This window comes from Ambystoma mexicanum, chromosome 8 (genome assembly GCF_040938575.1).
Source record: "Ambystoma mexicanum isolate Mex_15411 chromosome 8, UKY_AmexF1_1, whole genome shotgun sequence".
Taxonomy (NCBI): domain Eukaryota; kingdom Metazoa; phylum Chordata; class Amphibia; order Caudata; family Ambystomatidae; genus Ambystoma; species Ambystoma mexicanum.
In genome coordinates this window covers 1,560,895,822-1,560,922,602 of record NC_090929.1, presented here as the reverse complement: position 1 = coordinate 1,560,922,602, position 26,781 = coordinate 1,560,895,822, and the positions used below count along the sequence as shown (strand labels likewise).

The window sequence follows — 26,781 nt, the reverse complement described above, 5'->3', positions numbered from 1 at the left end:
GACGAGCAAGAAAATCATCAAAAGGCAGAGGCAGTGGCGGCGCAACATCTCAATGATCACCGACAGGTGAAATGACACATCTAGCGACCACTGAATGTATCATTTTTAGAGGACTAAGTAACTTACCTGTCACTCTTGTTCTCCAGCATTGGTATCTTTCATAGATTGCACGTCAGGCTGGGAATCTCGTAACAGAGCAGTTTATTTTTTTAAACTGCAGTGACATTAGTGCTCAATTAGGCATTTTGGGTCATATTGCGCCGGGGCCAATAGAAAGGCTCCATTAGCTTCACCCTGCATGCCATCTTCAGATTTGGCAAAGCGCACACAAAGTGTCAATATGAGCCAAGAAGAGCCAAGCGGTTAGGCAGGAGGGTCGCATGTGAATCTATGAAAGATACCAAACTGGAGAATATAAGTTACACTTCAGCAATGGGCCTTTCATAGATGCACATGCAGTATGAATAGATTTCAAAGCAGACCCACAACCATAATGTGCAGACGTGAAGTAACACTTACCACAGAAGACACTACTTATGCAAACAGATTGCACAGAACCGCCTGGTCAACCATAGACGACTCTCTGGAATCCCGGTTGCCACAGTAAAATTGTGTTAAGGTATGTACAGATCTCCAGGTTGTGGGTCTGCAGATGCCCAGCAAGAGGGGACCAGAGGGGAAAGCAGTTGTGGCAGCAACCACCCTTGTAGGATGAGCCCTGGGCTTACCCAGCAGAGGCCTGCCAGACAGCTGATGGCAGAAGGATATGCAGGAGGACAGCCATCTGGCAATCTATTTCAAAAGTGCGCTTCCCATTTCAGAGGTACCAAAAGTCACAAAGAGCTCATAGCTTTTCCAGGAACGTATTTATGCGAGAGATATAAAATGTCAACGCACGCACAGGTGAGGAAGGCAAACCAAAGAAGACTAGCAAAACCACTTGTTTACTCAGATGAAATGAAGGAACCTTTGCATAAACAAATGTTAGTGCGCAGCACCGTATTGGACTTGTGGAAAACCAAGTGGGGAGGCTTGCAGGAAAAAGCCTCAATTTCACCTACACGTCTAGTTGAAGTGATGGCAGCCAACAGAGGTCTGCCAGGATAGTAATTTAAGAGCGACTAACTGTCTCAAAGGGAGGGCCCACACGCTTTGAGAGGATGACATTCAACTCCCAGGCTAAGGCTGGTCGCCAGACAGGAGGGAAGGAACAGAACCAGGCCTTCATATTCAGAGAGGCCGGATTGTGATGCAACAATGCTCCGTTGCTCCGTCAACAAGATCACACAGGGGAGGTACCTTCATCAGTGGGACAGAAGACAGGGAGAAGAAGTCCAAGTACTAGAATTGTCTCCAAGATCAGTGTGCACCGATGTCTGAAAACACCACCCGAGAGACTAGGGGAATCTGAGCAAAGGCATACAGGGACTAACATCCCAGGGGAACTTGAAGGTATCCCCAGGCTCTTCAGGGGATGGAACCTGCTGGCAAAGGCCACACACTGCTGGCTTGGGTGGCAAATAAGTCATTGTGATGACTTGATGCTTAGGCAGATGAAAGCACCCTGAATAGGATGGGCATGGACCGTGCTCGCTGAAGTACAGCATCAGAAGAATATTGCCCTCCCAGGATCCCGAGGCTGTATGCAGCGTCTGCAATGCTGAAGGAGAGGACTGCACAAAGACATCCATAAGTAGGACTTACGGTGATGGATTTAGGCAGTCATCCATGAGAGTAAGAGGAACTTGGCAAGCCGGGACTGCACCCTCTTCTCTGAGGGAGTGGTTATGTAAGGGTTTGTGCAGAGATGAGCGTGCTAGATCAGAAAGGATGGAACTAGTTACTTACCTGTAACTTATGTTCTCGAGTAAGGGCCTTCGAAGGATTCACATGCTATGAATATTCCCAGTGGTCAGGTTGGGAATCCTCTGTAAAATAAAGCAGTTTAGCTTTAATCTAAAAATTATGTTTTCACTTGAATAGCCTGTCGCTGTCATTTTGGGCCATACTGCCCAATCCAATGACATTTGCCCTCCTAAGCGCAACCCCTGGTGGCAATTTTCAGATTAGGTGGCGCATTTAAAGTGGCAGTAGGAACCAAGAAGAGCCGCAGAGGGGAAGGAGGGAGTGTTAGCAAGTGAATCCATTTAAGACCAATACTGGAGAATGAAGGCACGCTGACAAACGCTCACAGCAGAAAAAAATACAACCCGCTAGGTAAAAAAGGGCAGGAGATTCTTGCAAGGATAATACATTTTAATCACACAAAGAATAGGTAGGCCAGCAAAGAACTCTGCTGCTCAAGAACGTTCTGCTGAAAAATAGTACAAATAGGTGGTTATAAGGAAACATTGTCACTAATGACTTCACATACAGCAAAAACCTAGGTAGCTGGTTGGTAAGACCCTATACACGTGTGGCCTGCTCCATAGGGGATACCAGGCTGCTATTCGCCCCCGCCCCATTCTTCAGTCATCCATCACGTGGGGTCATCTCTAGGGAATCAAGGCAGAGTTTGCCATTAGTAACTATGTAATACAAAGCTACTATATCATTGGGGCATGCACCTGGGAAACTCGGGGGACTGGCACGGGGAAAGTTAAGATCATGCTGACCCACTCATTCCATATCGCACTCTCCATACCTAAGGTTTCCACCCTCACTTTGGACTATCAGTTATTCCATCCTGTACCTTGTATTACAAAGTGTGACATTATGAAATAAGGTGGAATGGGCGTGTTCTTTTAGATCTTTCATGACCATTGGGTTTATGGTTGGTGGTGTAGGGTCACCTACTATCACGGAATTCAGGCATCTGGTACCGTTGCGTGGCCTTCCAGGGCACATTCCTGCTTGAGATAACATTAGCAACAGTTCTGGAACAAAGGAAAGTTCCTATGGGAGCTAGCCGTGTGGGTCTCATCAGCAATTGAGCCTATTCAGGTTTCTTCGTTCGTTCTGCGTCTACCACGCAGACATGCAGGGTCGAATGTTTCTACCACAACTACAAAAATGGCGCTTACTTACATGTGCACACCAAGTCTATGCATTTGTAATACTGTGTCCCCCCTTGTTCATCCCAAGTGTAGTTATAGGATTGGCCTTACCCTAAAGTGCCCAGGTAAGGTGGGAGGGGTTCATTTCCATCCCAACATTCCACCCCCCCTTTCGTTACATCTACAGTAACGAATTCTCCTGGATACTTGTACTAATTTTCTCTTCTCACTGCGGCCTCATTAGGTGTAGTTCCTTTTATTGGCATCCAAGCTCTGCATACTGATCGCAAACTTTCTCCTGCCGTGCATATTCTTTAGGTATACATGCCCTATAAATGCATCACCTGTCCCCAGCTGGAACTACCCAAACTTCTTTATAATTTTCAGGGTCAGAGCGGTTTGGACAATGATAGTGTGGTATAGGCGATCTACTTAATCTCCACAGTAAATAGGGAGCATTTCGGGAATGGCATGGTCAGTTTGTACTTCAATTTCTTTTGTATTACGAGGTACTTTTAAACACTGACTGGAACTGAAACCACCATCATTGCGCTACTATGCACTGCACTGGCACAACATCAGAGTCCTACTTTGCACGTGCAGAAGATGACCACGATGAACAAGACAACTGGTACCAGCATCTTCATGATTGCTCCTAAACAGGAATGGACCCAGTCGAAGGAGATGTCGAACCAGTTTCCACCTTGTATTCCTCCCTCTTTTTTTTAATGCTGTAAGGGACATCAGCGGTTGTAATGGGAGAGTTAGGCTAGGAACTAGAGCACAAAAGTTGGAGGGTGGTGGATTTTTGTGCAATACTAAATGGTTATCCTTTTTCCATAATGCTTTTTGCCCAGAGTTCAGCTGAGTTGAACACTCAAAATGGAGGATTCGGCTCGAACCCAAGCCAAGATGGTGAACGCCCTCAGCAGTGATCCATTTTAGAATGTAAAGGACAAATTGTCCTGGCAGTCCATTCTAAACTGCCTTTCATCATTTCCTTTAGTTGAGTTAGTCATATTTTAGTGTAGCTCCACTTATAACTACCCTTTATGAACTTTTGAAGAAAGAAGAAGCGAGGAGTAAACAGCCTGCTGTCTACTGTAAACTGGTGGGAGCGCAGCTTGTTGGCAAGCTTGCAGCATTTTTTATTGAACTTTTAATGCTTTGAACTGTGAAAGTAATCTGAGAACGCTGCACAAGGGACTTTCATCTGGTGGGCGAGCAAGCAGCTTATTTAATCTGTTTAAGGCTTCAAAGTGTGAGTGGGCAAGGTCAACACTGCGACAGAAGAAATATGCAAAATTGAAGTATGTTAAAATGAGTTTGTATACTTTGGAAACAGTTTGGGTTTAAGCTCCTCAGAGAAGGCAACCGTCACACGATCCATGTCTAACATTTTATTTGCCTTTGCTTCGTTTCATTCAGAACAAAGCAGAGAGCTAAACATTACCACTTCACTCTTATTTACTGAAACCAACAAAAGTGCCTTTGAAGTTGTTTGTTTTTGAACGTGGAAACTATATTCAGACGCTGCTTGTAAAATGATTGGCTAGAAGGAACAAAATACCCAGTACCGGTTTTAAAGCAGCAAGCGTGTGGCAAGACCATTACAGGGATCCTGCTAGCGTTCACACTGACCGCTCTGAATGTTCAGTGCATCGCGGTAGACATTCGGATGACGCAGGAAACGGCAACAAAGCCGGTGGCCATTTTTAAAGGGAGTTCTGGGTAGTGTAGTTTTTAGATGCGCATCTTCGGTATTAGTGGGTTTAGCTTACAAAAGAACTCCGATCCTTTTCAATATTCATTTTTAAAGCATTTATTTTTGGAGAAAGTCTGGCAAAAGTAAATAAACGGATTGGAACTGAACAGGGAACAGGTCAGCATCAAAAGCAGATTCCTCACAGGTATTAAGGTGCATTTGAGAACCATTTGAATTAACTTTGGAATTTTAGTTCACTTGTGCTAGAAGGAGAAAATTTAAATGAAAGCAATTAAAATCCGTTGAAGATTCTGAATGAATTAACAGAAACCAATCCAAATATGACTATTCCTCCAAGCTAGAGGTGGAGGAAACACAGGTACTAATGAGTCTTGAGATGAATTGAGAGTTGTTGTAAAGTAAATATGCAACTGTGTTTTAACAAATCTTAACGCCCCAAACATGGTGTTGAACTTGAAGAGCTCCTGTATCGTTTGTTTTGTCCCATTCCCATTCCCCTCTGCCCCCCAAACCCCCCCCCCCCATCAATTGATCTGGTCCGCACCGTCAATCAAAGGTGGGGCACAGAACAGCTGGAGAGCGACTGACGTTCAGCAGCTTCTACAGAAGTAAAAACAGCAGGAACTTGTTAAATGCCAACTCCTAGGCCATGTACTGCTTCGATGATATGAGCTAGTGACCCGTTCTCCGAGTCTTTTGGGGGCACAAATGTGCAACATGAATCCCCGATTTTTTTGGCAGATGCCTCTCCTTCCATTGCAGTCAGCATATCAAGGACGTATCGTCATCAACCTTAGGGCACACAACTCTAATTTTATGACTTTGAACCCATGTCCAGTGTTGTTTGCCAACTGGACCAGTTGTCAGCGTACTATCTGCAGCCATTTAGCATTAGCTGCTGCCTGTACGCCGGGCAGCAAGAGTGAGATGAAAAAGGTTTCAGCCCAGCTGACAGTCTGTATTCTTCAGGTATCTCTCCAAGCAGTGCTGTTGAGTCTTGATAGATGGTTTTAAGCTCTCTCCTTTCTTCGTATTTTATCATGCTGGCTCTTTCCGGGTAGGATGTGAAATTCTGGTGGCTGCAGTGGTTTCTGTTCATCAAACGCTGGGGAAACCGTTGGCATGTCAGGTATTGGTCCCCCCTTTCAAATGTTCTTCTGGGACTACTAATAGCGCTAAGTGCAGTGTGCCCAGCGAACAGTAGCCCCCTCCATGATGGTGGGAGGTGCAAGTACGCTTTTTGGCCAAAGACCCAGTAGCAGTCCATCACTGCCGCCATGCCCCTATTCAAGTCTGGAATCAACAATGTCCTGTTGCATTGCTCGTTGGAGCAGATACAGTTCCTCCACTGTGGAAACATAGTTCATAGCTCTCCTCTCCATGTACTTTCACTGGATTTTGCATCGGTGCAATCCATGTAAATTTTGTGAAATGCTCTGTCCATATTTGTGCACATGTTTTTTCCACGAACGCCACTACTTCCTCTTCGTGTCCCAGGAGGCCTTCAGCTAGGCAGCTGATTGTCGTTTCCTGCCACTTGCCGTTTCTGTACTTTAACCCATCAATCACTAAATATTGTAAGCAATTGAGGTTTTTCGGGTTGTTGCATTGCAGGGCATCTGGAGCCACAAGTTCTATTCGCAAGCTGTGTCCCTGAAAGGTGACTTATTCGACATAGCGCAAGATGAACCAGGCATTGTGACTCTATAATTGTAACATCCTGCCTTAGGCGCCCCTGATACGTGTAGTATCAACGAGCATGCATAGCTACCATTTGTTGTTCGTCTACCCACCGCACTCATGTTGGTGTACCAGCTGTTGGCGTGCTCGGGGTATCTAATAGCTTCAATAGTATCCAGGCATACGCCGTGCTATGCATCATATTTGTGCCAACGCGCTTGTCTTCTCATTCCATCATTCCGTGATATATATCTGTTATTGTAGTACTGCCAACATTGCTACTAATACTAACATTTGTATTACAAATGTTTTTTCTAAAGTTGGTAGGAAATAATATTTCTAACCTTTTGCTCATGCTCACTCATTCAGCCAGGTGTGTTTTGTTGTGCTTGTATGTTGGCACTTATTGTTAATCTGGGAAATATTATACATATGTACAGTTGCGTTGCTAGTTGTGTTTAGCAGTGGTAGTGCACTTAACTTTACGTTCCCCCTCACCCCATCTATTAGATGGCTTGCCCAGATAAAAGATGTGCCCCAATAAATTCCTAAAACATCAGTATAGTAAATAGGAGAGCAGTGAAGTGTAGGCCACTGTTGCAGGACTATAACCATCTTGAATTAACAGTATGACAATGCATTACGTACCGTAAAAGCATTTCTGATGGTTGTATCTGCTTAGATTCACATGCTGTGCATAGGTCCGACATCCAGTGGTCACTGCGGAGTATTGCATTTTGTTTTTCGTAGTCGAAAAGGGGACGTCGACAAGGCGTGTCTGTAACACTATCCCTATAGTGACGTGCGTTGTACCCACAATCCCTCACGCGTCGAGGTCCCTCTGTTTGTATTTTTCTGCCCTGAGGGAGCCTTCTAGACGTGAGTGAGTACAGAAAAGAGAGAAATATAGTAGAGGATGTCTATGTTCCTTCCATCCGAGCGGGGAGGAAGGGCGGGCGCATGTGAATCTAAGCAGATACAACCATCAGAAATGCTTTTACGGTAAGTAATGCATTGTCTTCTGATGTTTGTTAATCTGCTTAGAATCACATGCTGTGCATAGACTAGCGAGCAGTACCCGGAGTTGGCGGTGGGTTATGAGAAGGAACAGTAGAGAAAAGATGTCTTAATACTGCCTGTCCCACCTGGGAGTCAGATCTAGAGTGTGCATCTAGACAGTAGTGTTTTGTAAAGGTGTGCACAGAACTCCAGGTAGCCGCTTTGCAGATGGACTCAAGGGGAACATTTGCAATGAATGCTATGGAAGCCCCAGTGCCTCGAGTGGAATGTGCTCTTGGCTTGAAGGGTAGTTCTCTCTTAGCAAGAGTGTAACAGAGAGTTATGCATTGTACAATCCATCTAGATATAGTGGATTTAGAGACTGCATCTCCTTCTCTTCCTGCTGCCACCGAGACAAAGAACTGATTAGTCTTTCTCAGTGATCTGGTTCTTTCCATGTAGAACATGACAGCTCTGCGTACATCTAGTGTATGCAGACTCTTTTCCCCCAAGCTGGAAGGGTTTTGAAAGAACGTTGGTAGTTCTATAGATTGGTTTACATGAAATTTCGAGATGAATTTTGGTGCAAACCTTGGGTGTGTGTGAAGATCCTTGTGAACTGATACGAAGGGGTCTAGTACAGAAAGAGCCTGTAGTTCACTTACTCTCCTAATGGAGGTGATAGCTATTAGGAAAGCAGTCTTAAGCGTGAGGTATTTAAGAGTTGCTTTGTGCATGGGTTCGAAAGGAGTGCCCATGAGTTTCGAAAGTACCACGTTTAAGTCCCATCCGGGAGCTGGGTTAGCTATCGGTGGGTGTATTCTCTTTACCCCTTCCATGAAGGCCTTGATAACTGGTATCTTCCACCACGACACTTTAAGTTGGGAAGTGGTGTATGCAGAAAGTGCCGCTAGGTGGACTTTAATGGAATTAAACACTAGACCTTACTTCTACACCAGATGACAAATCTTTTCCACTTGCTGGAATAGCAGTGGCGAGTATTAGGTTTTCTGGCTTCCCTGAGGATGTCCATACATCTCTGAGGTAGATGTAAATGTCCAAATTCTATGATCTCAGGAGCCAGGCTGCTAAGTTCATGGTCTGAGGGCATGGATGCAGTGTCCTGCCCTTGTCTTGTGACAGCATGTTGTACGGGCAGGGAAGTTTCATTGGGGGAGATAGGGACATCTCCATCAAGTGAGCGAACCATGGCTGCCGGGCCCACATTGGGGCTACTAGTATCATGGTAACTTGCTCTTGGTGCATCTTGTGCACCACTTTGTTGAGGAGGGGAGTCGGGGGAAAGGCGTAAACAAATTTCCCTGACCATTGAATCAACAGACCGCTCCCCTTGGACTGGTTTTGGGGGTACCTGGAGGCGTAACTTTGGCATTGTGAGTTCTCCAGGGTTGCGAACAGGTCTATTTCCGGGAAACCCCATTGCGTGAAGACATCTAAGACGATGTTTTCGTGCAATTGCCATTCGTACTCTTTGGGTAGGGGGAAGTCTCTGCTGAGTTTGTCTGCTAGCAGATTGAGTTCCCCTGGTACATGTTGTGATAGTAGGAACATGTTGTGTTTGAGAGCCCACTTCCATATATTCTGGGACAGCTTGGACAGTCCTGGAGAGTGAGTGCCCCCATGGCTGTGGTGCTGTCTGTGAGGACCATCACTGTCTTTCCTTGTAAGTGTTCCTGAAAGGCTTTCAGTGCTTTGAACACTGCTAATAGTTCCAGCAGGTTTATATGCTTGGATGCTAAGCTCGGAGTCCACACTCCGTGAGCAGTCTGATGGGATAGGTGAGCCCCCCATCCTGTAAGGATGCGTCTGTGGTTAGAGTGGCTTCCACTGCCGGTGTGGCAAAAGTTTTCCTTAATAACAGGTTTTCCTTTGTCCACCACCGTAGCGAGAGAACCAAGGCCTGCGAGACCACCACTAGATCGTCCCATTGTCCGCTGGCCTGACACCACTGGCTGTAGAGCCACTCTTGCATTGGGCGCATGCGCAGGCGCGCGTGAGGTACCATATAAATACATGATGCCATCATCCCTAGCAGGCGCATCGCTTTGCGTACCATCACCTGTCGACCTGCCACATATTGGGGATCTGAAACAGCATGTTTTGGATCCTCTCGTTGGAGGGGAAGACGAGGCCGTCCCTTGTTCGAATTAGAGCCCCTAGGAATGGTTTGATTTGGCTGGGGTCTAAGCTGGACTTCTTTTCGTTGATGGAGAAGCCCAATTGGGACAAAAGGTCTACGGTCCTTTGGGTATTGGAGAAGCATGTTTCGTAAGAATCCCCTGTTATGAGCCAGTCGTCGAGGTACGGGTAAACCGGGATGGATAATCTGCGCAGGTGGGCCGCTGCCACTGCCAGTACTTTCGTAAATACCCTTGGTGCAGATGCTATCCCGAAGGGTAGTACTCTGAACTGGTAGTGTTTGTTCTCAATCTTGAATCTGAGGTATTTTCTGTGCGCTGGCAACATTAAAATATGAAAGTATCCATCTTTCATGTCTAGTGTTGTCATGTAATCCCCCTGTGATAACAGTGGGATTACTTCCTGCAAGGTCACCATACGAAACTTTTGGGGTTTGACAAAGTTGTTCGCTGGGCGCAGATCTAATACAGGGCGCATGGTTAGGTCCTTTTTGGGTACAAGGAAGTACACTGAATAAATACCTTCTGTTACCTGAGATAGGGGGACAGCCTCTATAGCTTCTTTTTTCAGTAGCTCTTCTACTTCTTGAAGAATAGTGAGGTGTTCCGGTGTCATGCGTTGGTTCCGTGGGGGTCTGTATTTCGGGGAACCGTTGAATTCTATGCAGTATCCGTGGGCTATGGTGGATAATACCCAGCGGTCTGACGTTATTCCCTCCCATGCTGAAAGGAACGATGTTAGCCGGCCCCCGACCGGTGATGCATGGGAGGGGACCCGAATCTTTGGGTCATTTGTTGGTATTGGGCGTGGGGCCTTTTGGACTGGAGCCGCGCCCTCTTCCTTTGCCACGACGTTGGCCTCTTTGACTGAACTGGGTGCTTTGGTTAGAGGGCCAGTTGGTAGCAGAGTAAAATTGTTGTTGGCTTTGCTGCTGGCGTTGGCCACGAAAGGAGCGTCTATTGCCATAGCTGCGTCTGTTAGGTGGCCTCGAAATTTGGTCAAGAGTCTTGATGGTATCAAACTCCTTCTTCGCATGTTCTAGGGCCTCATCAACTGCTTTCCCAAACAGATGTGTCTGCTCTATGGGCTTATTTATTAGGGAAGCCTGGGTTTCTGGCTTAAATCCCGAATTGCGTAGCCAGACATGGCGTTTGAGAAGTATTCCCTGAACCAGGGAGCGGCCAGCTGTCTCTGCGGCATCTAAGGAGTTCTTTACGATGCCCTGGTTTACAAGAGTTCCCTCTGATATAGTAGCCAACAGGCGTGAACGCAGGGGTTCTGGTGCGTCCTCTGCTTCGCTGCGCAGCTTGCTCCACTGTGCATCTGCGTAGCTAGCTAATAGGGAATTGTTATTCGCGATCCTGGTTGAGAAGGCGGCGGAGGTCGTGATTCTCTTCCCCAGTGCATAGAGCTTTTTGCCTTCTTTGTCAGGTGGTGCCTCACTAGTAGATAGTGGTACCCCCGCTCTTTTTCTTGTGTTAGTCACTACCAGAGAGTCCGGAATAGAATGTCCCCTGATGTACAAAGGGTCAGAAGACGAGGGGCTGAAGAGCTTTTCTATCCGAGGGTTGACCCCTCTGACTAAGGCCGGATTGGAAAGGGAAGGAGTTATTCTTCTCTTTATAGAAGCCAGGAGCGGAATGGACTGACGACTGGGGCTTTTTCTTTAATAACTTTTTCTACAAAGTCTATATCCGGAAGAGTCTCCCCTGTTTCTATTTGAAAATGCGCTGCTGCCTTGTGCAATAGTGCATTAAGTGAAGGCTGGTCATCTATGGGGGAGGTGTTCCCTATAGGTGAGTCCTTGGGAGGAGAAGGGTGAAAGACATCAGGGTCTGAGTGCACTGATGGGGATTGCCAAGGCTGTACTGATGGGGAGTGCCAGGGCTGTGAGGTAGCTGTATCTTCTTCAAAAGCTCCTGCGCTAGTGTAAGGGTCTTCCTCAAACCTCTCCTCCTCAAGTTCTTCCTCTCCACCTAAACACTCATCTTCCTGGGGGTATTGCTCCTCTTCAGTGAGGTCATATGTATCTGTAGAAGGGGGAAACAGCCTAGGAATCTTGACCCTAGGGTCATCCTGGGTCCATTCTCTTGGTCTTTTGGGTGTGGGTGGGTTTTGGCTATCCAAAAACCTCTCCATCTTTTCCATACAAGAATGGAGTCTTTCCATGGTCTCATGGGGAACCCCTGAATAGTCTAGAGGGGGGAAATAAGTGTTTTCACCTTCAAAACGCTTCGAACGCTCCCACAACGTTGACGAAAGGTTTCCGTCGCCCTCAGAAAAGCCCTCCGGTAGTTCAGAAGTGCCTTTAGATGGATGGGGCAGTTCCTGGCTACTCTTGTGCTTTTTCGGCGTTTCTATTTCCTTGAGTGCGGTATTCGACGTCTGTTTCGTCGTCCGCTTACGTTTGTCCTCGGAAACAATTCTCGCCAGACTCTCGACGACAAGTTCGTCAGTCGAGGGTTCTGGAGTCGGCGTTGCCTGCGTTGCGCGTTGTTTTTCGACGGCCGCTCTATGGAGCGTTACGTCGGATGTTTTTGAGGTAGCGCCCATGTTAGATGAAAGCCCAATCGCTGGTCGCGGCTGCGTTTGCGGGTGGGGCTTGAGACCCTTGCGGTCTGAGGTCGACGCCGGAGTGCCCTGCGTCCCCTTCGGCGCTGGTGGATCCTTCTTCCTGGACGAAGAAGAGCCGTGGGTTGTGTGCTTAGGCCTATGGGGTCTGTGTGCGTCCTTGTCGCCGGGGTGTTCATCCCCATAAGCAGGGCGTGAGCCGAGCTCGTCGGGGCCGGGGACGGACGTCGAGGAGCGCGAGCGCTCCTTCTGGGGGTTAATGACTTCCGTAACGGACGTCGAGTTATCACCCTCCTCGTCACTTTCTGTAACAGCGGCGGCGGGTGAGGAAACTGACTTCGACATAGCGTAGTCCGCCCACCTCTTAACTTTCCGTTCTTTAAGAGTTCTTGGTTTCAAGAGCTTACAGGCCGCGCAGCTGTCCTCTTTATGATCGAGGGGCAAGCAACGATTATAGAGCTTGTGTTTGTCCTTCCAAGTGTATTTGCCCCTACAGCGTGGGCAAAACTTAAAAGGTGTCCTCTCCATAGGTAAGGCAATAAAAACTGGTGATAACAACCCCAAGGGAAAGATAGGGGAGAAAGAAAGACATTCTCGACGAGAAGGTAAATGTTCGAAACCCCCACTCTCCCTATTGTATGTTGGCCAGCGAGGCCTGGCCACGTGTTCGGCAGCGCCGAAGGATCTCCTCCGTCTCTTCCCCTCCGCCGAAAACTTGCTCGGCGGAGAAACAGCTTCACAGCAAACGTCGAGGGGAGGGATCTTTTAACAATAAGTATATATTAAGAACTGAGGTCCGTAGTAATTGTTTAGCAATGTCTCTCTAGGAGCTCCGCGTAAGGCGACCATAAGCTGGGCAGAAAAAAACAATCTGAGGGACCTCGACGCGTGAGGGATTGTGGGTACAACGCACGTCACTATAGGGATAGTGTTACAGACACGCCTTGTCGACGTCCCCTTTTCGACTACGAAAAACAAAATGCAATACTCCGCAGTGACCACTGGATGTCGGACCTATGCACAGCATGTGATTCTAAGCAGATTAACAAACATCAGAAATGTATATACTTTAATATAGAAATGACTCATTTGATGTTGAGGGTTCCATTTCGAGCGCTCTTGTATAGGAAACAAAAAATGGGGAAGGAAGAGAGTTTTTCCTTTACTTAAACGTGCTTATGGTTTTAGCAGCAATGCATGTTTATTATCCGAGTCATGTAGTCATGTTATTACTTCTGAAGTAGTTACTGGTATTTTCTTTTTAGAGTACTGGTGAGGTATTTGGGGGTGCCCTACAAACAGAGAGGTGAATCCAAAATTGAAGCCCATTCACTTTTACTGCGAGAGGGGTGGAAAACACCACTTCATATGGGCCATGGAATCCAGGGTTGTTCCATTTGCGCACAAAGCTCTTGACATATTCGTTCACCTGGCTGCAGCGGTTGGGTGGGAGCGGTGTCTGTGGTAGGTTGCTGTGTAGTGCTCTGTGCATCTTGTAGGCGATGTGGTGCAATCTGTCGGGAGCCATATTTGATTGCATGTGTTAGGTACTGCTTGAATTCTTCATCCAGAACCGCTACAGCCCTACGGGCATCTGATGCCCACACGCACTGGGGAGATGGGTGTGTGCATGCGCCTGCCAGTTACTATTTTGTGGCCTGAAAGGTGATGGTCTTTACTTAGATGAGTGCGCAAGCTGAATGGAGACAGCGGCAGGCAATGCACTCAGTTTTTCTTAAAGGTGGTGCAGAGTTTGGAGAGTCTGCTTTTAAAAAGGCAGTTGATCCTTTCAACTACCCTGTTTGCTTGGGGGTGGTAAATTGAGCACATCCAATGTTTAATGCCAAGTAGTGCTGTAATTTCTTTGTATAGTTAATTGAAGAAGTGGGTGCCGTTGTCAGATTTCAGTACATATCACACACTCAGTCGAGGGAAAAACGTGCGCACTAAAGACTTACCAGCGCATTTGGCATCCGGATGTGAACAAGGTCCAGCTTCAACCCATTGTGAAAAAAGGGCACACTACAACTTTTAGGTACCGGGAAGCATTACATCTTTCTCCCATGTCTGCGTAGTCTATGTGTTAGGCAGAAACCTGTGCAGTTCCCTTAGGGACCACTGCAAAAGGCCTAAGAGCACAGGTGTTGGCAGTAAACCCAATTGGTAGCAGTCTGTACCACCCAGATTTACCTGGTAGCTGTGGCTGAGCAGCCAGAGTTCTCTCAAGAAGAGTTAGACAGTATATAGAGTATACAAGATAGGTACCAAAATACAGTAGTACAAGCAAACACTGACCAGAGCTTGGGTATAAAAGTATATAATTATTTATTTAAAACACACACTTTGTAAAATACACTAACAATAATATGGCAAGCAAGTTCAAACACAGTCACTATTAATATATATACATCCCTTATCACTTATTGAACAAGTCTTAGTTAAAACACCACTTATTTTCAGACAGAGGTGAGCGCTTAACCTAAGATGGCACTCCAGTTAATTAAAAAGGGAGGGAAAAAGGCAGAATTAGGAACATACGCAATACCAACACTTTAGGAGAACCAGAGCAAGTCAGAAAAGGCAGAATCTACTGAGGAGCAAAGTCATAGGCCAGGCCCACTCTTGAAGAGAGCAAGGCGGAATGTGTCCAAGATCACACAGTTGAATAGTACTTTTAAAGAGTCATTGCAAAGAGTTCACAAAGGGTTGGCTCAAGTCAGGAAAAGTTAGTTAGTAGGTCCCAAGTCACCCAAGGATAGAAAGTCAAGGATTTACGGGACACCTTGAACAGTCTGTTGCAAGGGAGACCAGGCGGTAATCAGTACCTGAAATGGTGAGAAAGCTCCAGCGGGGGCAGTTGTTCCTGGCAGCGGGTGCAAGTCGGTGCTTCGTCCAGGGGAAGAGGAGATCTCGACGTGGAGGAAAGCTGGAGGTCGTTGAACTGCCAGGGAAGAAACCAGCCGCTGAGTTTCTCGGTTAAAAGGTACTACCCTTTTATTCGCGGTAGTGGTGAAGCGTGGCTATTCGGCCGCCGGGGTGCTTGGCATGGGCGATTCGACCACGAGACGATCCAGGAAGGTGAAAAAGAGGGTGAACTGGTTATCCCCACCAGCTCAGAGGAAGAAGACTTTCTGTCGTTGGGAAGTGGTGAGACGGTTCAGCAGGGCTCCACCGGTGGTGTCGTCGTTGCAGGTCGGCTCAGCTTCTCCGTCTTCGGATTCTTTGGTCCTGTGGCGACTTCTGAAGTTCCAGTCCCCAAAGCCCTGCTTTTATGCAGAAAACCCCCATTCATCAGTCCTAGCTGTCACTCAACATGCTAAGTGGTGAGCCGGCTCACCACTGGGCCAATCAGACAAGAGTGCGACTTGAGTTGCCGAGGCAACTCAGTCCAGGGTGCCTAAACCCCCCCCCTCCACACACATCCTGTAGACCCAGACAGAGTGGCACCACTTTTGGAGGCTTCTGTGGAGAAGCCCGCCAAAAAGTGGAACAAAGGGCTCGACTTGGGTTGGAGTTACAGAGGTGAACACAAACGCCATTTTAAAACCGAGTCCTGGCAAAAAGACCCAACCGGGGAATAAATATTAAATAAATAACCTGGCGGTATCTAACATTGCACCAAAAAGTGGTGCGTTTAAAACGAATGGGAAAATCCCATAGGAAATATTCCGGTGGAATATTTCGCGTGGTAACCACTGCCACCAGCCAGAAACTCGACGAGGGGGGACTGCACAGTGCCCTCTCGAAAAAACAGACCCAGGGGCAATCTAATTACCCCTACCAGTACTTCCACAATATGATGGTTTGTACTGGTTCTGTTCCCAATTTAAGACTAGTAAAGTCAATGGTGACTACATGCCCTGGGAGACAGTCAGTCCCAGGGTCTGACACCCCTATGTTACTGCACTGAGGGTGCTGTGTAACACACTTACCAAAAATACATGAAACCCTATGGAGTAAAAGACCCCATAGCTCATTAAACACATTACAAAGTCAAAGGACATCTCAAATCATGTCTACGAGTGGGAGAAAAAGAGTCTCACTCTTAGCAGGAGAAAAAAATAAACCCCAAAAATCCAGCAAAGCTGCTGGGGGACTCACTAGGTTTGGGAAATTAGCCTTAACAGAGAATTCTCCCTAACACTATGTGTAACTCACGGACAGGCCCAATGGGGCGAGGCATAGTTCCTTGTATTGTACAGAGTGTTGTGCCAGTGTTGAAAGTTTGGCAGGTTGTGCAGTGTATAATCATGTTTGTGAGACGCTATTGAAGGTTTGATAAACCAATCTTCTTGGATGTCTGCTGCAATATGCTGTTTGGAGCTGTGGGGTGGGTGGTGTAATTGATCGAATACTATTGCCAAGAGCACCATAGGCATTATTACCTTGCCAATGCATTCTTGTCTCCAACGTAAGTCTGTGGGGGACTGTTTACACCATCTTTTGGACCATAGTTCTTTTTCCTCATTTGGTGCTTTTCCCTGTAGTTCAATCAGTTGTATAATGGACAGCGCGGTGTATGATGTTGGTTGTTGATCATGTGATGGTGTGGTTATGACATAACCTGAAATTACTGGGACAGGAAGGCAGGCCACCATCCTGGCCGCAGCATCCGCTGCAGTGTTTCCTAATGATATTTTGCCAGTGCTGCCAGTGGGGGCGGCGCACTTAATGACCGCAACCACAGATAGTTGTGACAGTGCGGCAATCGGTGTGTCCAATAGTGCAGTGTATTTTACTGGGGAACCCTCTGCTTTCCCATCGTGAAAATCCAGCATACACTGTTGTAGTGACGTATGCCAAGTCTGAAAAAATTGTCACGAGGCATCCTTGTGATGTAGCGCCTCGATTATCACTACAAGCTCTGCTGCTTGTGCTGAATAGTGCATGGATAATCATCACTAATGTTTCACATTCTCCCCCCCTCCAAGGCACACTACTGCCGCACCCATGTCTTTGTCCTTATCAATTGTCGAACTGTCGACAAAGAGTACCTCCCCCTCCCCTTTGCTTTGGGGACGTCGTCCTCTTCACCTTCATATGTGGCACAGTCGTGTTGCATCTTTGTCTGTGCACACTTCCGTTAGGAATGTGGCTGGATGTACTGTTTTGCATCGCACTACATGAATATTTGGGCTTGTGATAATCTCGTATGCTGACACTGTAGTCAGGGTAGATTTCGATCTTCCTAGGATCGCAAATACTGAATGCTCCACGTACAATGTTACTGAGCACCCCATTACAATTGTGGAGATTTTCTCAATGGGGTAGGCAGCTTCAGCAAGCGCTTGTTCGCTTTGTAATACTTTGTTTATATTTAGTGGTCAAATTTAGAGTTCGTACCCACATAATTACAATATTTCATGTCTCATTGTTATTAACAATGACATTAAACAGCCAAAAATTTTGACTAACTAGCGAGGGCTAGTTCTAGATTTGCGAGTTAATCACCAACTCAAACATAACATGTGGACAATTTCTTTGCCCTGCTTGCAGCGTTTTCATTGTTGTTTTTGGGATTTAACGGCTGTGACCTCAGACGCACGTTGCGTGTGACGTCACTGCAGTATCTAAATAGCTGCTGCCACGATATACATGTGGTACGCCTAGTACATGGGGCGATTCCCTACTGGACATCCCTAAGGAAGGACCCAGTTTTGATTTAGCCAACGTATAACGATTGAGGATTGTGTCATTTACATTCGTTGTTGGTTGCAAAAAGTATCGAGGATGACTTTGTGGGAAATTTGAATTAGTTGTTTCAAAATAAAATTAACGTTGGATAAGATTATGACAGTGAAGAAAGAAAAGATAAGTACAAGGGAAAGCTGGAAGCAGCCCAAACGTAAGGGGTGAGAGCGTCCCATTATTTATCAAATACATTTTGAACAGAAAGTAAGAGACCATAGTCTTACTGTTAGTTTATAACAGCACACCAATTTACTTATATTTTGGTAAAGGCCATAGAAAACACGAATCATTATACATTCAAGACCAAAATTAAACATAAGACATTCAGGGTGAGTTTAATTAATTTTGAATACAACACTAGTGGGGAAAACGGATATCCGGTTAAATATAGTCACACTGGGTGTTAAGTGAATTTGGATGAAACACATTTTATCCTAAAGTGGAGGTGCAGCTGCACAGCTTTGCTCAAATTTGATCAGACCCACGTACTGAATGAAATGAGACATTGGTGACGGGGTTTTCTAAGAAATTAAGAATAGAAAGTGCTACTGTTATTGTGCAATGGGACAATGATGTTCTTACTCTAAATAAGTTTCTCTTTTTCCCTTTCTTCAGTTTTAACTATTTCAATTCTTCCCTTTATTTTGGTATGTATGATCATTTCTTTATCCATTATTTTATGTTACAAACGGCTTATCTTATTTGATAACATTACATGTTGATTTTATAATTGATGTTTGCAATTGCACAATATTAATGCTTTGGCTGTTTATAGGTTGTTTGGACTACCTCATGACAATTGAAATGACATACTGTTTGTAATAGGAGTTTTATTATTATTTGGTAAATGACAATTGCTCACCTATGAAGCCTTGAGAACGACCTGGGGTCGAAACACGTCTGCTTAGCGCTATTATTAAAGAGATCAATATCATACAAACTAGATTTAATTTGATTTTTATATCGATCCTAATATTTGGAGAAGTGCAGTTTAAGTTTTGAGTGGCAGCCTACATTGTCTACTTGATGTCCATTCTAGCTTGGTGTTGCCTTTCTCTGCTTCCTTGAGATCCTGTAGGAGCGGCTTTGTGTATGCTGCATAGTCTAGAATCCATGTCCCACAGTAGTTCCATAACCTTAGGAATATTTGCATGTTTTCACTGTATCACGTTTGGGCGTGGTACGCACGGATGCTGCTCTGTCTGGTATTATTCTTTTGCCATTTGCGGATATTAGCTGTCCTTAAGTCGAGCACCTCAAGTTGGTATTTGCAAATCAGTAAGTGGTCCATGTAATTGATGACTGTGCTGGGCACACAGATGTTTCCTAAGTCTTTTAGTAATATTCTGTTGAATATGCTTGGGCTCTTGCAATACCCTTGGGGTAAACAAGTGTGCATATAGCGCTTTCCGCCACGCGTGAAGGCTGTGAAGTACTGCGAGTCAGGGTACAAGGGTATCAAAAAGAAGGCGTTCTTTAAAACAACCACTGAAATAGGTTGCTTCTTTAGTGATACTACAAAAAATGGTGGCAGGTTTTGGAACAAGAGGAAATTTCTGTATTACGGTTATTGAGTGGGTGGAGATCCTGGATCATTCTTCAAATGCCCCGGTTGATTTTTTTGACAGGGTATATGGCAGTATTACATAGTGAGGTAGAGGGCACTATTATCCCTTCGTGAAGTAGGGCCTGTATAGTGTCTTTTATTCCCTCTTCTGTGTCCCTTGATAATGGGTACTGTTTTACTCGGGGTAAAACAGCTTCATGTGTGGTGGTAGTCCATAATTTCGCTGGCACATACTCTAAGTCAGCTTGGATGAAGCGAGGTGGTGCGACAATGGCCATTAGGGGGCACTGCACTCTTCTGTACTGCACCATTATTTTGCAGGGGTTGCCAATTTCTAGCATCTCCCTTGTCATGGTCTTCGAAAAGTTCAGCATGTCACTTAATTGAGGGGTACGGTGGGATCGATGCATGATACACTATTCTAATTGTTCTTTTATAACGTGCTTAATACCGGAGACCAGTTTCTAAGCGCAAGACCTGGATTCGGACCTGTGTTGCTATGCGTTGTCTTGCTTCTAAGACAAACGTGTTGCCCCTGAGCTATCCTCCTGGCTTCTGGCCCCCTTCTCAGTCTGTTCCGAGTACAGCCACTCTTTTTGCAGACACTAGCAACCCTTGTAAGTCAAGGGACAGTATTGTGCCTGCTACCAATTCTGGGGGCACCACTGGGGCGAACATGAAATCTGTCGCCACTCTAGTAGGCTTTGTCAATTTGTGACACTGAAGCTACGAGCACTGTTAAGGCGTATATGAACATGTCTGGGTCGATGGGTATTCTTTGCACTACTACCTCACATGCCATGGCGTGGCGTGTATTATGAGCATCGCTCTCATCGCACACATGCATGGCACAGACAATGCTGTCATCAGTAAATAAGTCATTTTCAACTTGCTGAGTAGATCCCTGCCGAGCAAGTTGACAGAACTCTCAGAATGTAGTAGGGGAGCGCGTACTACCTTTCCTCCATCTTTACATCCAAATCTTTAGTATATGGACCCGTAGAAATAGCCCCAGAGAATCGCTGCGTGTCGAGAGTTTTGGCAGATAATGGGAAGTCCCCTTCAATTATACACAATTTCTCAGCACCTGAATCAACCATAACAATGAATCATTTGTTTCCCATCTCTGCTCCCCACCAAGGGTTCCACTTCTGGATTACGGGTCATCGACGGGACGGACACACAAGCGCTCTGTGGGTTGTCCTAGTCAGGGTAGGTCTTTTTCCCCAGAAATGAGAAGGGTCCCCCCACCCCCCACCATTGTCTCGGCCTAGAACGGGGCTACTGCCGCTGGGCGTTCCGTTAAAGGCTAATGTTTCCCTTTGGCAGGAAGTTGTTGTGAGGCACGTATTGTTGCATCTTCTGCTGTGGTTGTTGCTGTGTGGGAGGGCCTGGTATCTGTGGGGGCAACTGCGTGTATGCCGGACATCCTGGGAGTCGGCATCAGAGGTGCCCTTTGAGGTGGCATACCATAATTTTCTTAACCAGAACTGCACCGCATCCCCCGTTTGCTTCTACACTCTTAAGATGTGTCCCACAGTTCCAGAATTCCCCCATTCTTCATACCTAGGGTCCCATTCCTTCAAACCCCCGTCCTCTTGAACCTCGGAACCCACCTCTTTCTCACTGCGGTCGTCCTTGCCACAGAGAGCCGGGGTATTCTGTGTTTATGCCCCACTGTCCGTTAACTCCTGACTACACTGCAGCTATTCTGGTATTTGTGAAATTAGGGGTGTACCCTGCCACTTCAGTCTAGTCAGGCGTCGACACAGACACCTCCACAGCTACTCTAGCTAATTTGTTTTGTACTAGTTTCCCTTCCTCTGCTTGTTGCCTCAGTCGTTTCGCTGTCGCGTTCTTTTTTGTCTGCAATGGTGTATTATGCTCTGTATTTCAGGCCAACATTTCACATCAACACCCACAATTCGCACTTCCTTGAGTAGGCTCTGTTAAACGATAAAACAGAAGGGTAGTGATTGATCCCATGCGTTACTTGTCTCTGCTCGCCACATCTCTTGAACCTTAGGAATGAATTGAGCGGTGACTTCGTCATCGCCCATAGTACATTGCATGATAGATTGTAAGTCGGGTGTGTCAGGAAATGCTTTCCACAGTATATGCCATATTTATTAAAGGAGGTCCGGTCATGTGCATCGTTTCCCAGGGTTACTTCCGGGTACCCCGCTTTTACCCACACATCAGCACCTTGATCTCCGATAGTAGCTACCAATAGACTTAATGTTATCTACTGCTAGGGGCACTCCAGCCATTTGTTTTTTCGAATGCATAGATCCATTTGACTGCGCCAACCATAAGGGCGGGAGTGCTTTTATAAGATTGTTTTTGTCCATCTGTGGCCAAGGCACATAGTGAGGCCTGCCTGTCTCCTTATGTATGAGAGGCATTTGCAATTGTGCTTTGTTCCCTTCACTCCCCCCCCCCCCCCATTTTGTTTTTCCTTGCCCCTGCCATCCAGCCAAACCTACTCCTTAACCGCCCATCCCATAAACCTTCCACCCTAGGAGTTTGTTCGGGTGCCTGTTCGGCTTCCTCATCCTCAAACTCGTATAATGTACCCCACCCGTCACCTTGTCATATCCCAAGCTGTCGGCCCGCTCACTTCCTTCTCCCTCCTTTTCAACATGCATGTTTTTTATGTGTGCATGATCTACCCTGAAAAGGAAGTCCCCCGCTTTCCATTCATCTGGTGCCTGTTCTACCCATCTGTCAGCTTTTACTTTGTTTTGCACTGTTCGTAGTCTGTTTAATTCTGCTCTTGCGGAGGCCAGTGCCACCTCTAAATCTTATTGTCATCAGAATGTCCTCGGGTTTCCGGAGGAGAAGCATATGGGGCGGTGGAGCCGTCGCTGCTGTGGATACATAGGTCGGGCTAGAATAGCCTACTGTGGGGCGAGATGCCAGTGGGTATATGCCTCTGCGCTCTGTCACTGCCCCGCCCTCTCTTCCTGGGAACTCGCCCTTGCTACTGTCCTGTCCGGCTTCTCGCTTACAGTCTTCAGTGTCCTCAAACATCCTCCAGAGATCTAATATGTCCTTCCGTCTTTGTAATTGCTTTCCCTTATATTTGGCTGTTAGAAACATTGACATATGTTCTAGCATACCCTTATTGTGAGAGCCCTGCTCTGGCCACGAGTGGGGCATACTCCCATCCTCTTGTCTGTCACCCACTGCTTGCAATTCTCTCTTGATCTATTGGTTGGGCCCTACACATACACTATCAGTGTTTCCCCTCCCATGTTGGGGGTGACTGCGCCCCCACTGCCCTTGTACTAACGCGCTGCACACAGTTATAGGGTTATCAAAATAAAATCATTTTCACTGACTTCCTTCAGTCCAAAAATATTCTCTCCTTCACACTATTGCTCACACACCCCACACTCACTCAAATATACCACAAATTACACATTGTCCCTCTTGGGACTCTACCCGACATTAAAAATACCAATAAAACAAGTTAAAATAACCAACTACTATTCCTGAGACCTCTAATTATGCGGGGCTCCTATATATTTTTGTTATAGAGTATGAGTGGTGCCACTTCTCCCCTTACTCTGGGAGTCTCCCTACCATTCTTTTTTCCTTTCCTTAATATTCTACAACAAAAAAAAATGTATAATATCAAAAAACAAAAACCATACCTGTGTGCCCCCCTTGCCCTTGTGACCACCTGTGTACCCCCCTGCCCTCCTGTCAACCTGTGTGCCCCTTTACCCCTGTGCTAACCTGTGCCCCCTTTTCCCCCGTGTCTGTGTGCTCCCCTTTCCCCCATGTCCACCTGTGTGCCCCCTTGCCCCCGTGACCACCTGTGTGCCCCCCTTGCCCCCGTGACCACCTGTGTGCCCCCCTTGCCCCTGTGACCACCTGTGTGCCCCTGTGTCAATCAGGGTGCCCCCCTTGCCACCTTGTCAACCTGTGTCCGCCCACTTCCTTTCCTCGTCTACCCCTCACCCCCTGCCCCCGCGATTGTCTCCTATGCCTCCTCCCTCCTACACGTTGCCTTCCTTACAGGTATCTCTGCCTTCTATCATGCCCTGCCTGCTTTTACTCATCCTGTGAACCCCTTCTCCTCCTGCTCCCTCAGACCTCCCCCTCCCCCTCCCCTCTTCTCCCTCCCCCTGGCAAACTCCAGCACTACCCCAATTGCTGTCATAGTAATTGTAGCCGCCTGTCTTTGTACCTGCTTGTCCTGACAGGATTCTGCAAAGACGGCTCCTTTACAACCACTGGAAAGCATGATTTTTTTGGGACTGGTCGCTGCCCCTTAGGAGAGGCTGACTGACACCTCTGCAGGTACGGGGTAGAAGGTGCTGGGATCACGTCGGGGGTCACCAAATGAAGGCACGCCCACAAACGCTCCCACCAGAAAAAATACAAATCAATAGAGTAAAAAGGCCAAGAGATTCTTGCAAGGATAACCAGTTTTAATCACACAAAAAATAGGTAGGACAACAAAGCACTCTGCTGCTCAAGAACGTTCTGCCGAAAAATAGTACATGCAGAAGGTTATAAAGAAACACATCGCCACTAATGAAGTCACATATACAGTAAAAACCTGTGTGCCAGGTTGGGGAGACCCTATACATGGGCGGCCGGCTCCATAGGGGATACCAGACGGCTATTGGTCCGAGCTGCGTGCATCCATCCAGTGGGGTCAGCTGGGCTCACTTCCAGGGAATCAAGGCCGAGTTTGCCATTAGTAACTATGTAAGACAATGCTAATCTATAATTGTGGCGTGCACCTGGGAACCTCTGCAATGGCACAGGGGGAGACTTAAGATCATGCTGACCCACACATTCTTCACTCATTCCATTTTGCACTCTGCGCACCCAAGGTTTCCACCCTCTCTTTGGACTATCATTTATTCCACCCTGTACCTCGTATTACAAAGTGTGTCATTATGAAATAAAAATGAAATGGCCGTATTCTTTTAGATTTTATGACCAATGGGTTTATGGTAGGTGGTCTAGGGTCCACTATTATCGCGGAATTCAGGGGTCTTGGACTGGGGCAGTTGTGGGTGTCAGAACACCTGGTGAGCTGAGTGGGGGTTGGAGGTCTGTTTTTGGCTTAGCTGTGATAAACATGCATTGCCAGGGACCTGGTGCTGTCTGGTGGCCTTACAGGGCGCATTCCCGCTTGGGATAACACATATTAGCAACAGTTATGGAACAAAGAAGTTCTTATGGGAGCTAGCCGCTTGGGTGTCTCCATAATCAGCGCTTGGGCCTATACAGGTTTCTTCGTTGGATCTGTGTCTACCGCGCGTCCATGCTGGGCCGAACGTTTCTACCATAACTACTTCTTGGTTATTAGCAGTGCCTATTCTAACGTCAATGTTTAAGTAATTGGAGAAGTGCTGCCCTTCTACCAAGCGAAAACAATCCAACTGGCTTAGGGAGTGAGGTTACTAGATTTTGACAGTGACAACTATATACAACGGTAACACCTGTACATTGAAAGATGCACAGTAACTAAGAACATTAAACCATTAACATGAAAGGAGGTAGCATTACAACATATCTCCTCTCCTTCATAGTGTATTTTACTACTGGCCAAACCTCATCCATACCTTACCCTTTGTTCAACACACATGTCTTGAGTCTAGGATGACACCTTTATCACTTTCCTGCACAGAGGCAGTGACTCCACACCACCTCGCTAGTTGAGGTACTGCATGGCCAAAGAGTAGCCTGAATGAAGCTCAGTTCCTGGAAGGTGTGCAGATAATGGGATCCCAAAGAATTGAAGGCATCCTCCTTGTCATAGAATTTCTCTTTGAAAACGTCCACCTCTCCTGAATCCAAGGGTTACAGCCTGGAAGGGATTCCTGGGAGCTTTTCTAGGTCTTTCCTCCCTCCAATGATGTTCCACTCAGTTTACCCAACGACGTGGAAGGGGTCTCCCTAGCAGGGGGATTTGGATAGAGTGCACTCTTCCCCCTTGTGGTGGAAGGTGTACAAATCAGAGGCATGCTCTAGAACAAGTTACTCTCTTACCTGGTAATGTTCTTTCGATGGGATGGTCTGACGACGTATTCCATATCTATGACATGTAATCACCACAGCTGTGCTGCTTCGGAAAATCTTTGGCGTCTGCGTCCTGCGTCGATGACGTCGATACGCCGCCTTCGAGGACCTCCTCCGACGGCCGACGTCACTGGATGTTAAAAGTAGGATGCACAACGCCCAGAACGTGTGGCACCAGTCTTCTGCCAGTCTGACACACAAAGCCTTGCGGAAACGTAAGCTGCAATCGCATAAATTCTGTAGCGGGGAAGGCAGGGAGGGAGCGATATGGAATACGTCGTCTGACCATCCCATCGAAAGAACGTTACTAGGTAAGAGTAACTTGTTCTTCGAGGGGATTGGGTCCTCCGACGTATTCCATATCTATGACAGACTACTAAAGCAGTACTAATGCAAGGAGGCGGGAAAAGAATTTAGAAAACAGAAATTTAGAATGCCCAATCAAATTGCAGAGTAAAGGACTGCCTTGCCAAAGGCCAGATCCTGCCCACGGATGTAGTGACGTACAGAAGTATGTACCGAAGCCCAGGTGGCTGCATCACACGTTACAAATAGGAACACCACTCTGTAGGGCAGTAGAGGCAGCCATACCCATGGTAGAATGGGCCCGCAAGCGGTCGGTGGGTCCTTACCCGCCAAGTGGTAACACTCAGAGACAGCCAGAATAATCCAGCGAGACAAAGTCTGCTTCGTCACAGCTTGTCCCAAATGCTTTCCGGCGTAACCAATGAAGAGTTGATCGTCCTCTCTGACCCGGACATGCGTGAAATATAAAAGCTCAACGCTCTCCTAGGATCAAGCCTATGGAGCCTCTTTTCTTCCTTACCAGGATGTGGAGGAGGATAAAACGCCGGAAGAACAACCTTCTGGCCCAAATTAAATTCCGACACCACCTTCGGAAGAAAGGAAGGACGAACTCCAAGGACAACTCTGTCCTTATGAAACACAGTGAAGGGTGACTTAACTGAAAGTGCCTGTAACTCACTCACTTTGCGAGCGGAAGAGACCGCAACCAAAAATACAGTTTTAAGAGTTAACAGTCTCAAAGGGCATGAATGCAAAGGCTCAAACGTAGCACCCATCCGAACATGGTTCAAATCCCAACCAGGCACCAGGAAAGGTTGACGGAGGGAACACATTAGTGAGCCCTTTCAGAAACTGAGAAATTAAAGGAATTTTAAAATAGGAACATTTCATACGAGCGGCTAAATATGGACAGCGCCGCCAGGTAACCTTTAACGGTATCCACTTGCAAGCCCCTGTGGGCCAAAGAAAGCAAAAAAGACAGAACCATGGGAATGTCACATGCAAAAGGATCCACATTCCTAACCCTGCACCAGGCG

At 46.7% G+C, this 26,781-nt stretch overlaps 1 protein-coding gene across 6 annotated transcripts in view; it reads right to left on the bottom strand.

Moving 5' to 3' along the window:
* ADD3 (adducin 3) overlaps positions 1-26,781 on the bottom strand; it is a 1,740,558-nt gene that overhangs the window by 370,653 nt on the left and 1,343,124 nt on the right. The gene's annotated exons all lie outside the window — the stretch shown is intronic.